Source organism: Nilaparvata lugens, chromosome 9 (assembly GCF_014356525.2).
Source record: "Nilaparvata lugens isolate BPH chromosome 9, ASM1435652v1, whole genome shotgun sequence".
Taxonomy (NCBI): Eukaryota; Metazoa; Arthropoda; class Insecta; order Hemiptera; family Delphacidae; genus Nilaparvata; species Nilaparvata lugens.
The window spans coordinates 13,143,489-13,157,058 of NC_052512.1; positions in this window are offsets into that span (position 1 = coordinate 13,143,489).

Consider the following 13,570-nt stretch of genomic DNA (forward strand, 5'->3'; position numbering starts at 1 on the left):
CAATTCCAAACTACCGTTTTTACACCAGTACACAATTCATCACAGGGTGACGTGTTTATCATACAGCTGGTAACTTTAGATGCAAAATCATATTATCACAATATAATCTTGAATCATGATCATCTTTCCGTTCTTCGGTAGCTGCTCAGCCGAAAATTTCGATAACATAGGTCTGTAAAATAGATTAATAAAAAATTATTATTAGCCCCTCTATTGAAATTTCTGGTCAGAAACCATCCTCAATATTCACACAACATATTCTTGAAGTCTCGTGCCGTTCTGTTAAGTAGTTTTCGAGTCTATAGAGAACCAACAAACAAACAGACATTGATTTCTATATATATAATATATAGATCGAACTGGAATCATGCTAGTGTACCATCAACCATTCTGAAGACTTCATAATTTTCAAATATGAACAAAAATAATAAATAGTGTATAGCGTAGTCATGGAGAAATTATAGATTGGTTACCGTATCCTATGGTATAATTTAAAATTCATAAACCAAAATGGAGATACTTTTTCAGTACAGGCAACCTATGATTGTCAGAAATAGGATCACAGAATTATAGAGTTCTTATTATTTATTTATTATTCAATGATACACAAAACACAATATTCATTAAAATGGTTAAGGAATGACCAACAGATTCAAATCTTGAACTTGATGATTGTCTTGACTTCTTACATCTTGGAATTGTATACAAATAAAGCTACTGGATTCCCAGATATCAGTATCAGAGTCCATATTTGCTGGTTCAGTGAAATATTCTTTTCAAGAGCTCTAAGTGGGACTAGTCCCGGTTTTGAACATATAAGAGAATATTCTTCACTGAGTTCTAGTGGAACTAGTCCCATTTCAGAAGTCATGAGAAGAATACTTTTACTGATCCGGACACGGACTCTGATACTGATATGTGGGAACGTAGATTAATAGAACCTACAAACATAAACTCACTACAATTCACGTACGGTACGATACCTGACTTATAAACAACATATCCGTATTCTTTGTTGCCATTAACGTTCATTTTAGACTATCATTTACTTTATGAAAACTAAAGGCTAAATGTCATGTAAGTTATTGTCTATGTAAGCTGAATAAAAACTAAAAACCTCAAGTGCAAAGTCCGATTAGGCCGAGAGTGCATCCGTTTAAAGTTGAATAGGAATTACTGTTTTGTGAAATGATAAGTGCTCTTCATATTTAAAGATTACGTATGGATTACGTTATACATATATTATGTCTGTATGTTTTCTTACAAAATATTATGTACCGTATATTCTAGTCATGTAGGTACTGTTATGTTAATGCTCATTAAAAATACTTTCCTGTATATTGTATGTAACTTATATCAATATTGATTATATTTATTCAAGTTGAAGGTAATCATTTTCTAGCATTTGCGTTTTCTTCGCAGAACCTAAGTGCATCGAGATCGGTTGTGGATTATGACCTATCAGCAAGCCAAGTGCGGAACCAACCTATGCCTGTTATTGTAGAAAAGATTGAAGAGAATCTTACTCCAGGAAAGAGATGTGATTATACATGATCATTGGTGGTAACGCCCTAACACCCCAACCTAGGGTAACACCCTAACTTAGGATGATAACACTCTTTTCTATGTTCACCTACTGTTGGTTTCTGATGAGAAAGCTGAGTCATAAATTCAGCTTTGAATATGTGGACTGTAGGATGTAATAAATAAAGATGTTAAGAGCTACAATGTGTAACACTTCATTCATCACCACACCAGAATTCCAACATGAATAAATTGAATATGAACTTGGAGATCTGTTGAACACAAAAGGATGTAATAATCCTTGCGGACCGACTCCTTGAGTACCTACGGACCAACTGCTTGATGAAAGAACACATGAAAGTCAAAGAAGGACCGACTGGTTGAGTGCGGACCACAGCTTAAAACATAGGTGTTGACCGACTGGTTAAATAAGGACCAACGGCCAGTTGCACATGAATAGTTATAGTCAAACCACACACATAGATTTTTTAACGTTCGATTTTTTGCCGTCCTTATGAAATCTACCTGATTGAACGAGACTTGGTAAACACATGAACACATCATCTGCTTGCCAAGTTATGCAACTCTTGGAAAAATATATAAAACTAGCCATCAGGCTCGCTTCGCTCGCCATATCCGTCTAGCCAGGGGGCTCCGCGCCCTGGACCCCCGACTGGATTGTCCAAAAATGAGATCTCCGCTCACCTGCATTTTTCATTTGAGTATGCTTCATTCCAAGTCAAAGTACTGAGAAAACGCAGAAAAGTTGAGGAAAAAACGTTGATTTTGGGCGTATCTTTGATGAAATATCAAAGTCACCTCATTTCAAAACTTTTAGACCCTAGCTAAACCTCTATACCAAATTTGAACAAATTTTCTGTCTATTACTTGATGAAAGAACTGAGAAAATGCAAAAAACCGCTTATTTTGGGCGTATCTTTGATGTTATTTCTAGCTGAGCTTCTGTACTAAATTTGAACATTTTCTGTTCATTTGATCTCGATAAAGCTGACAAAGCGCAAAAAACGCTGGAAAAACACAGATTTTGGGCGTATCTTTGACATTATTTCAAATTCCTTCTAACACAACATTACCGTATCACACCCTAGCTCTTATAGTGCGCCTCTAAAGGGCCAACTGAACATAATTTGAACGTTTTTGATCTGGTAGATTTTTAGTTCTGCGAGTGAGTCAGTCAGTCAGTCAGTGAGTGCCATATAAATATATATCTATTATGACGTTGTGTCTTGTCACCATAGAATAACTTTGAAGAAACCAACTAATATTTAACAGAATTGTGAAACTGAAAGAATAGATGGCCTAGTCAAGGTATCATTCGAATAAAATCGAATCTTATTTATGATAAAGAGTAGTCATATTATCTATAAGGCGATAAGAGAACCATGCGAATTTATAATCATGCAGTAATGAAAATTCTTTGGCAGAAATAAAATTATAAAGCGGCTTTGTTTATTATTGGCAGATTATAGAAAAAAGGTGGAAGCATGCCTCTAATTTCCAGGTCAAAAGTGACTAAGATATTTTCATTCGTTTTATATATGAATTTTCTATTGTTTTCTTTTTTTTCGAATTTTGTGATCATAAATGTGTTGTGTATACTGCCATACGCTAAATAAATAGAAAAAAGGGGATTGCTTGTACAATTTGAGGTTAGAATCCTTTTGTTTTGATTTAATATGTCAATCGATCTTAGATCAATCAACAATTTATTGAATTAATATCGAATAAATCAGCTGATTGCCCACTCGACTATTATGAATTAAATTATTATTTTACTCATAAAATTGTATTATATTAAATATCAAAGAAGGTTTATGTAATGAGAAAACAACGATTATTATGTTATTTGAATATTTATTGAAATCTAAACAAGTATGAAAAACCAAGAGTATACAAAGCTCACATAAAAAATTAAATGTATACCGCATTGTAGTATCATATATTGAGATTTATTTATTGGAATGCACACAGGCTATTATATAAGTTAGTTGTATATAAAATTTTATTTATTTCTTGAATAACAAAAGTTGGAGAAACCCTGAATCTTAATGAACCAATTACATCACGTTTTACTAAGACTAGAAAGCCAATCAGAAGAAGGCTTACAAATTATTGCTAGAGGAAGGAATGAGAATTTTTTGGAGACCGTTTTCTCTCTGGTTTGTGAACTCGACCAATATGGCAGCATAGGGATATAGGGTCTCTTTTCAATCATTTTTAAAGCCTCAAACCAGTCTCTTTTTTAAGTGTTGTATAAGTGTAAATAATGTTTGATTATTTGTGAACTCAGTGCTATTTAAGAGTTCTTAACTGTAATTGATTCGTGTAAATATATCATTAGTACTGATAGAAACTTATACATAATCTGGACCGTACACTAGCCCTGCAGAGTCAAAAGGATCTGACTAATTAATTATTGGAGATAATTAATTATTCTACAGGAACTTCAGAACATCATTAAAGTGAGTGCAAATTTATCCTAATGAGCTCATTAGCAGGCCTGTATCAGTGAATTGGGGAATTATGTGAAGCACTGTGGAATTTAGTCTTAGAAAAGAGTGGACTGTATAAATAGGAGAGAATAAATCAAATTCTGAAATAAGAGAAACAAATGTGTCTTGATTGATTTGACACGTGACTGAAACTCCACATGAGTGCAAGAACCGTCGTGCATTCAAAAACCTGTGCACTGGAATGAATTCAAAACAGTTTTAGGCAACTCAGTATTAAAACCAATCATTAACATGTAGGCTAAGGTGAAATGCCAAATGAAAAAGTAGGTTAGTAAAATACAAAACTTTAATCAGCATTAAAGAATGTCAAAACACATGAACAAGAGATAAGATTGAATACATGAAGTAAATTTGAAAACGGTATTAATGCTTCTAGTAAGAACAGAGTAAATAAAAAACAGCAATACACATAGAAAATAATCTATCTGGAATCAAAATGGAATAATGTAATGGCTACTATACAAACGTTTATAGAATACCAGAGTATATAATAAGTAGTCTTTAGTTTAAACCTACAATTGTCATTTCAAATAACAAACAACACCTAGGAAATTTGAGATGTAAATATGTTAAATTGCAAAGCTTCAACATTTGAACTGGTTTTATACTAACAAAGAAAACAGGTGGGTTGAAATTAACCATAAGGTTATATGAATAATAGTAGCCTATACTGAAATAGCCCAATTGCAAAATGCAGAAAGTAAGCTCTAGCAATAATCAAAGTGTAATGAAAAACCTCTGCATTCTAGGCTTTATTGATCAGTAATGAATTCATAACAGATTCAAAATTAGAATAAATAGTTCAACATCTGATAACAGAAACATAAGAAGAAAACACTAGTCATATGATGATTCAATATCATCACATTCTTCCCGTCTTTAGGAATTCAATGAGTAGTCTTTCAAATAAGAAGGCATTTTGCGCTCTCTATAAGATCTTCGCAGGGTGCCATCAGGAGGCTCTTCTTCATCACTGAGGGGGAATCCTGTATTTGTTTCATCTTGATTTTCATGATAATTTTCTTGATTGTTCTCAGGCTCTGCATGATCACTAAGGCTTGATCCTGCATTTGTATCATCTTGATTTTTATCGTTATCTTCTTGAATGCTCTCTTCTCCTCGAGGGGCAAGGTTTTTCAACGATACAGTTGTCTCTCTTCCATCACTAAGCCGTACCTTGGCATATTGTGGGTTGATTTGAAGAATATCCACCTCCTCGACTAATGGATCGAATTTACTTCTTCGTATAGGTACTTTCATTAGGACTTTGTTTGAAGGGGCAAGCCAGGTTGGAAGTGCTATACCATTAGATGATTGTCTATAGTGTCGGAACATCCTATCATGTGGTGTCTCATTAGTAGCCGTGCACAATAGGGATCGAATAGAATGTAGAGAATCTGGGAGCACAGATTCCCAATCAGATACATCCAAATTTCTATGCTTCAATGTAAGAGACACTGTGCGCCAAATTGTACCATTTTCTCGTTCGATTTGTCCATTTCCTGGTGCGTTATAAGGTGATGACATGGAAGTGGCTACTCCTCGATTATGAAGGAATTCCTGCAGCTCTCTGGATTTGAAAGAGGTTCCATTGTCAGTATGTACATAAGAAGGTAAACCAAATGTGGTAAACAAGTTCACAAGGCACTGAATTACAGTTGATGAATTAATATTCGGACAAGGGTATGCAAACGGAAACCTAGAGTACTCATCAATTATTGTCAACAAATATTTGTTTTTAGATTTTGATGGAAGAGGACCCTTGAAGTCCACGCTTAATCTTTCAAATGGATGTGTCGCCTTTATGAGAGTAGATTTAAATTTTTTGAAAAATTGAGGTTTTATGGCATTACATGTTTGACATGAAGAAGTCATTTTTCTGACATCCTCAACTGAATAGGGTAAATTATGAGTTCTTTCCCAATGAATCATTCTGGTCACTCCAGGGTGACACAAGTCACAGTGTAGGGAGTGTAATTTATCGGTTTGAGTTGCATTACACACTCTGGAAAGTGCATCTGCTACTTGGTTGTCCTTTCCTGGTCTGTAAATTATTTCGTAATTGTAGCATGACATCTCCAATCGCCATCGTTGTATTTTTTCATTTTTTATTTTATTTTGATGAGTCATATCAAACATGAATGATACAGAGCGCTGGTCAGTGATAATTTTGAAGAATCTTCCAAGTAAGAAATGTCTCCACTTTTTAAGAGCACACACAATAGCAAAAGCCTCTTTTTCAATGGATGAATGTTTACGCTCACTATCATTCAGCTTCTGAGGAAAGAATGCTACTGGACGTCCACACTGTGATAGGACAGCTGAAATTGGAAACTCAGATGCATCTGTTTCAACCACAAAAGGTTTAAAGTCGTCAATTGTACTAACTACTGCCTTATAAATCTCAGTTTTGAGTTGATTGAAGTCAGCTATAGCTTCAGAAGTCAAAGGAAAGGTCTTTGCTGTAAGAAGCCGTTTAGCTTTATCTGAATAATTGGATATCCATTTGGAATAGTGTGCAAACATTCCAATTGTTCGCTCAAGAACCTTTCTATTATCCGGGGGTGGAAGATTGAGCAATGGTTTCAGACGTTCAGGGTCAGGAGAAATTGTCCCATTTTCAATTTTATAGCCAAGCAAGCTTATTGAAGTAAGTGAATATTTGCTTTTTTCTGTATTGATTGTAAAATTATATTTTTGTACTGCATCTAAGAATTTTTTGAGATTCAAATCATGTTCCTTCTGATTCTTACCACATATTGTCACATCATCCAGGTATGCATACGTTTTTTCAAGTTTTTCATTATTAATAACATCATCAATGACTCGCTGAAAAGTGGGTACACCATCTGTCAGACCAAAAGCAAGCCTTCGAAATTGATACAAACGGCCACATGCCTCAAATGCAGTGAAAGGTCGATCTTTTTCTCGTAGGGGTACCTGGTGGTAAGTGCTTTTCAAGTCAATAGTGGTGAATACAGAGTTTTTTGAGACCTTAGAAACAATATCTTCAAGACTAGGGAGGGGATATGCGTCAAGATGTGTGTATCGGTTAATAGTTTGAGAATAGGCTATTACCATTCGCTTTTTGTGATTTTCGTTCTTCACTACAAATGCTTGAGCTCTCCAGGGAGACCTGCTTTATCAATAATTCCATCAGCTAGCAGTTTCTCAATTTCTTTCTCCATGAAACTAGTGTCTTCAAGAGAATGCTTTCGGGATTTAGTAATTATAGGTTTAATGTCTTTAGTTAAAAACTCAAAAAGTGGTGGAGGTTTTATCTTTGCTGGAGCCAGATAATTGATAGTCAATGGGGGTTTAGCTCCTCCAAATGAAACTCTAAGTTCAGAGTGTTGATTAAGTAAGTCATGTCCTACAATAACATTAGCACACAAATCAGGCAATACACTGAATTTTGTTTTGGGGTAATGTTGACCTGAAAATTCTAAATGAGCTACACAATAAAAGGAAATGTTCTTTCTTAGTGATGTTGAAGCCATGGACACTGCACCAGTTGTAGGGTACATTTCAAGTCCACATTTTTTAGCAAAACAGTGTGAAATAAATGTCTCAGAGCTTCCTGTATCTATCAAAGCAGAAGTAGGAATGTTGTTTACCTGAGCTTGTACTGTAGCATTTTCAAGAACAGTGGAGGCTGCAATAAGCGCCGAAGATGAAGAAGTTTTAGTAGATTCGCAGACATTTTTCCAATGACCTATTTTCTGGCATTTTTCGCATGAGTCATTTAGTGCAGGGCACTGCTGATGTGTTTTATGTCGCTGACGACCACAAAAATAACATTTTTGAAAACTTGAGCTTCCAGTTTTTACAGCTGACAAATTTGTTTCTTTACATGAATTTTCTGAAGAATTATTTGAGGTGGCATTAAGAGTTATTTCAGAAGAGTAAGAAGCTGATTGATTTCTGGCAGATTCCAAGGCACGTGCTTTTTCAATAGCTTCATCAAGAGTTAGCTTGTCAAACTCCAAAAGTCTCAGTCTTATCTGATGAGAGCTGAGGCCCCGGATAAATGAATCACGAATGTATGTTTTCCTATGAGTTTCAGAATCAACATCTGCAAACCCACAATTCTTACTCAGTTGTTGTAAAGCTTGGTTATATTGGTCAATTGTCTCATCTGAAGACTGTTTTCTAGTTGCCAATTTATGTCTAGCGAATATTTCATTTATTGGTTTTACATATGCAGATTTTAGTGCATCAATAGCCGAAGTATATGAATTTTTGTCGGCAATTATTTGATAAACAGAATGAGATAGAAAGTTGGTAGGCAACCGCAACTCACTTTCATCATCGATGTCTTCTTCGTCAAAAGATGCGATGAAATTCTCAAAAGTCTTTAGCCAGAAGTTCCATTCTTGTAGAGCTGTTGGAGAATTCGGATCACCATCAAATTTGTCTGGTTTCAAAAATTTGTCCATCGTAACGCGAATTTTTAGTTTTCGTTTCCAGAAAAGATTTGAAGATTATACATTTGTTGTTGAATAGAAATTGTGAAATAGAGAATAGAAATTGATTGACTCATATTTGATAAGATGAATTGATTTGATGATTTTGGATTACTGATCAATAAATTGTAATGAAAAACCTCTGCATTCTAGGCTTCATTGATCAGTAATGAATTCATAACAGATTCAAAATTAGAATAAATAGTTCAACATCTGATAACAGAAACATAAGAAGAAAACACTAGTCATATGATGATTCAATATCATCACACAAAGAATAATAAAAAGGAATCAAAAGGATTGATAATTGCAATGTTCACAGAACATTCATGAATTGAATAGGCCTACAAAACTGACAAACAAGTCTCAAGAGCAGTTTGACTGATCAAATAACTCAAAGATATAGTGAGGTTGAATATGAACAACCATGAATTCCTAACCTGAAAGATAAAAACAATAGATTAGGGCAGTATAAAAATACAAAGTAGATGATACAAAAATACTTAGCTGCAGAACATAAATGCAAGAACCAAGGTCCCGGTTTGGTCTAGGGCCTTCAAGGACAGCGTGAGCTTCCAATAGCTCGAATAGGCCAAAGTCAAGGTCCCGGTTTGGTCTAGGGCCTTCAAAGACAGCGTGAGCTTCCAATAGCTCAAATGGACACATCAGAAGAGAAACAAGATTCCAATTTGTTTGAAATGCGGATGAAACAGCAGCCAGTTGTAGAGGAAGAGTTTTCAATTAATGTTTCAGAGAATATATTTCCTGAGTCTTGGAAATATTCAGTTGCAATGTTTGTAAAATGCGATTTACAATTAAGAGTCACTTTAAACAGTGATATTGGCAATATATCACAATAAATATCAATAGAATGAATGATGGGTAAACTTTCAGTCCCAAAATTTCAAATAAAGAATTACTAAACAAGGTTAGCACTTGATGTAAAACAAGAGTCTGCAATATGTAAAACAAATTCAAACTTGTAGACAGACGTGGTGACACACACAAGCAGCCATTTTGAGAATGCTGTAATGGAAATAAAATATGTAAAATTGAAACAAGTGTTCAAGTCTTGAAAAACTAAAAATAGCTCCACAGAACCAATCGAGAATATCCAACAATTGAAATAAACAAACAGGGTGAGGTGAAAACTATTTTCACAAAAGATGAGAGTTCAAGTTGTAACTTTCATATACTAAGTTAGATGCACACACACACACACACACAAAGTTTCCGAACACGTTGACAAATTAGAAATGAAATAACAAATGAACTAATTGTCCGAATTCCAAAGTTGATGGCTCCAAAGAACCGAAAAAATGTCTCCAACAAATATAACAAGTAAAACAGGGCGAGGTGAAACTATTTTCACGAGAGATGAGAGTTCAAGTTGTAACTTACACACACAAGAGTTCCCGAGCACGTTGACAAATTAGAAATGGAATAACAAATGAACTAATTGTCTGAATTACAAGGTTGATGGCTCCAAAGAACCAAAAAAATGTCTCCAACAAATAAAACAAGTAAAACAGGGCGAGGTGAAACTATTTTCACGAATAAAGTAGAAATAAATGGAGACACACACGAAGCTGCTGGTAGACAGACAAACGATGATACAGTGAAGACAGGAAATGGGTAGCAAACAGGTACTACCTTCATCAAGAAATCACCAAAAAAATTGATCTTTAAAAAGATGCAAAAAATATCCGGAAGCCGAACAACAAATTGACAAATACAATAATGAATGACAAAGGCTTCAGAACATATCCAAAAACTAGAACAAAGATAAATAAAATATGCAACGAGAATGCACAGTATCAAGTCGGCAGTGGACCACTAGTGCTCCAGCTGCAAAAATACAAACTAATGACTACCGTGCAGAGAAACATGACAATACAAAATCAAAAAATCAATAAAAGAGATTGTTTGAAGATGGAGAATAGTTTTAACATAAAGTGGGCCCCATTGGGAAATTTAAAGAATTGCCCAAGAAAGAAAAAAGAATATGTTAAAACTTATTCACTGTCTTCTTGATTTTCAACAATAGGTAAAGGTGCTATACTGGAAATTGCACGCTTGAAAATTCCAGACTCAGTAAGCACCATCACAACTCGTACCTTCCCATCCACACCAGGAAAAACCTCAGTGATGGGCCCCAATTTCCAAACAGCGGGTGGAGCACCAGGATCCTTCAACAATACCAAAATTCCAACAGCAATGTTGTCACTTGAAGACGTCCACTTGTGTATTTGCTGCAAAGTGACTAGATATTCTTGTGACCACCTCTCCCACAACTGCCTATTCAAATCCGTTATCATTTGCCAGCGTGCAAGGTGATTTACATGCTTTGTAGGTTGTGATTTCACGGGAAGTGCATTTATAGGCCTACCAATAAAGAAATGTCCTGGTGACAAATACGCTAGGTCATGAGGGTCTTCAGATAATGGGGTAATGGGTCTAGAATCGAGGATAGCTCCAATTTGAGCACTTAGAGTAGGGTATGTAATTCTTCAAAGTTGAGAATTTGCTTCAAAGTTATGATCTTGAAAATGCTTTTGAAACTTCTGATTGAACGCTCCCAAAGACCACCAAAGTGAGGTGGGCAAGGTGGAATGAAGTTCCACTGAATTCTCCAAGAAGCTGCCGACTTCTGTAACAAATGTTGATTCCATGAATCATCCAAAAAATTGTAGAGCTCTTGAAGTTCACCACTGGCTCCAGTGAAAGCAGTACCATTGTCAGAATAAATGGTGTTGGGCATGCCATGAATTGATGTGAACCTAGTTAATGTGGCGAGAAAGGCTTTAGTTGACAACTCAGTGACAACCTCCAAATGCACAGCGCGAGTCGCCATACAGACAAATAATGCAATATAAGCTTTGCTGAAAGATCTAGACTTAGGACCACCAAGCCTTAAGTTGAAAGGTCCCATATAATCAATGCCTACATTTAAGAAAGGTGCACTAATATTCACACGAACGGCTGGCAATTGCCCCATAAGCTGAACAGCTTTATTTTGTGAAAAACAAAAACATTTTATACAAGTGCGCAATATGCCTTTGACTACACTCCTGGTAGATGGAATCCAGAAACGCTGGTGAAGAGAAACCATGGTGGCCTGGACTCCAGCATGGCACAAACGTTGATGGGTGCTTAGGATTAAAGCCTTTGTGAATTTGTGCTTACCAGGTAATAAAATTTGATGCTGAACATCAAATGATACATCAGCATGCATTAATCTGCCTCCTACTCTAAGCAGGCCATCTTGATGGATAAATGGTGAGAGAGAATGGATCTTACTCCGCACATCCAGCTCCTCTTTTGCACATAGACGCTGCAACTCTGATCCGAAAAATTCTTCCTGAACACTTTTAAGTATATGGAATTCAGCGTCTTGAATTTCTGTAACTGACAATTCGCCTACATGACGCTCCCTAGTCCCTAGTACCCTTAACATTGTGAATGAAACGCAAACAAAAGGCAAGAACACGAATCATTTTGATAGAGCTAGAAATACGAGTGAACAAAATTGAAAATACAGAATTTTTGACATTACTAACTGATACAAGACTGGAAAAAGTATTGACCACTTTCAATTCAGGTTGTTCTTCAAAACGTTTTTCCAAGAAACTAAAACGCTTTTTCGCCTGAAATTCAGATTGGCCCAAAGTGGAAAAATTGTCCTTACGTGGAAGTGATACCATGAATCGTCCATCTTCCATACGACAAGTATTTTCGGAATAATGCCTTTCAACTTTAGCTCCTTCAGTAGTAGGTCGAACTACTTCTGGCAATTCCTCAATTTTCCAAATTTTTCAATTTGACTTGAGATCTCACACTCTGAGATGAAATTTGGGTATACATTGTTGGAACTAATAACTGGACGAAGTAACTTTAATGCTCCAAAAATAACCCAACCTAGCAGGGTGTTTTGGATAATGGGGTGACCAGGACCTACAAAAATTTGTCCGTTGGTCATAACCGCAGCAAAGACAGATGTGCTCAACAGAAGATCAACTCCCTTAGAGCAGAAGAAATTAGGATCAGCCAATCTGATTCCTCCTGAAATATTGAAATTAGAATAATCTAAATAAAAGGGTGGAATGTTCAATGTGATTTTATTCACTACAATAAACTCCTCAGTACTTGACCAATTTTTGTCTGTAGAACTGACAGTGACAGAATTTACAACTGAAGTCACACTAGAACTACCTGACACAGTATGAATTACTGTCTCCTTACTTAATGATGGAAGTTCTAAATGAGCAGACAAACTTTCAGAAATCAAACATGAGTCGCTACCAGAGTCCAATAGGGCACGACACACAACAGGTTGATTATTTACATCAAAGACAATGACTTCTGCTGTAGGCATAATTGCAATAGCAGATTTCAAGACAGTATTCTCAGGTATCTTAAAACTAGAATTAACTAAAACATGATTATTAAAAACATCACCCACAGGTGTTGATAGTGACTGTGAATGCTGTACTCTGCCAGCAGGATTCACACCATTGCCAGATTGGGAGACCTCCACAGAGCGCTTCCAGATGCTTGATGATTTAATTCCCCAATGGAATTTAACAATGCTGACGAATTGGCCATAGAAGCCTTTGAACTATGAGCAAGTTCAGATTTGGGCTGCATAGAACAGGATTGAATGCTATTTGATAGGACGTTCTTACTATTTTCCTTGTTGAAGTGGAATGAAGATGATGTAAAAGACTATGATGTCGTTTACCACAAAGTCGACATGAGCCCGTGCAAAGATGATCCTCAACATATGGCTTCAAACAGTTGAAGCATAACGATTTCTTTTTAATTGCCTCACCACGAGCTGCAGGAGCGATTTGCAAAAAGGTAGAACAGCCAAACACATTATGGCCTGTATCCTTACAAAACAAACAAGTTGATACTTTCTGAAATTGATTATAAGCTTTGAATTTGTTATGATTAGAACTCTGTTGCAAGTTAGCAGATTTGACAGTTTGCAACAATTTAGCATTGTTAGTGTGCTTAAGCATGTCCTGCTTTTTTCCACTAGAA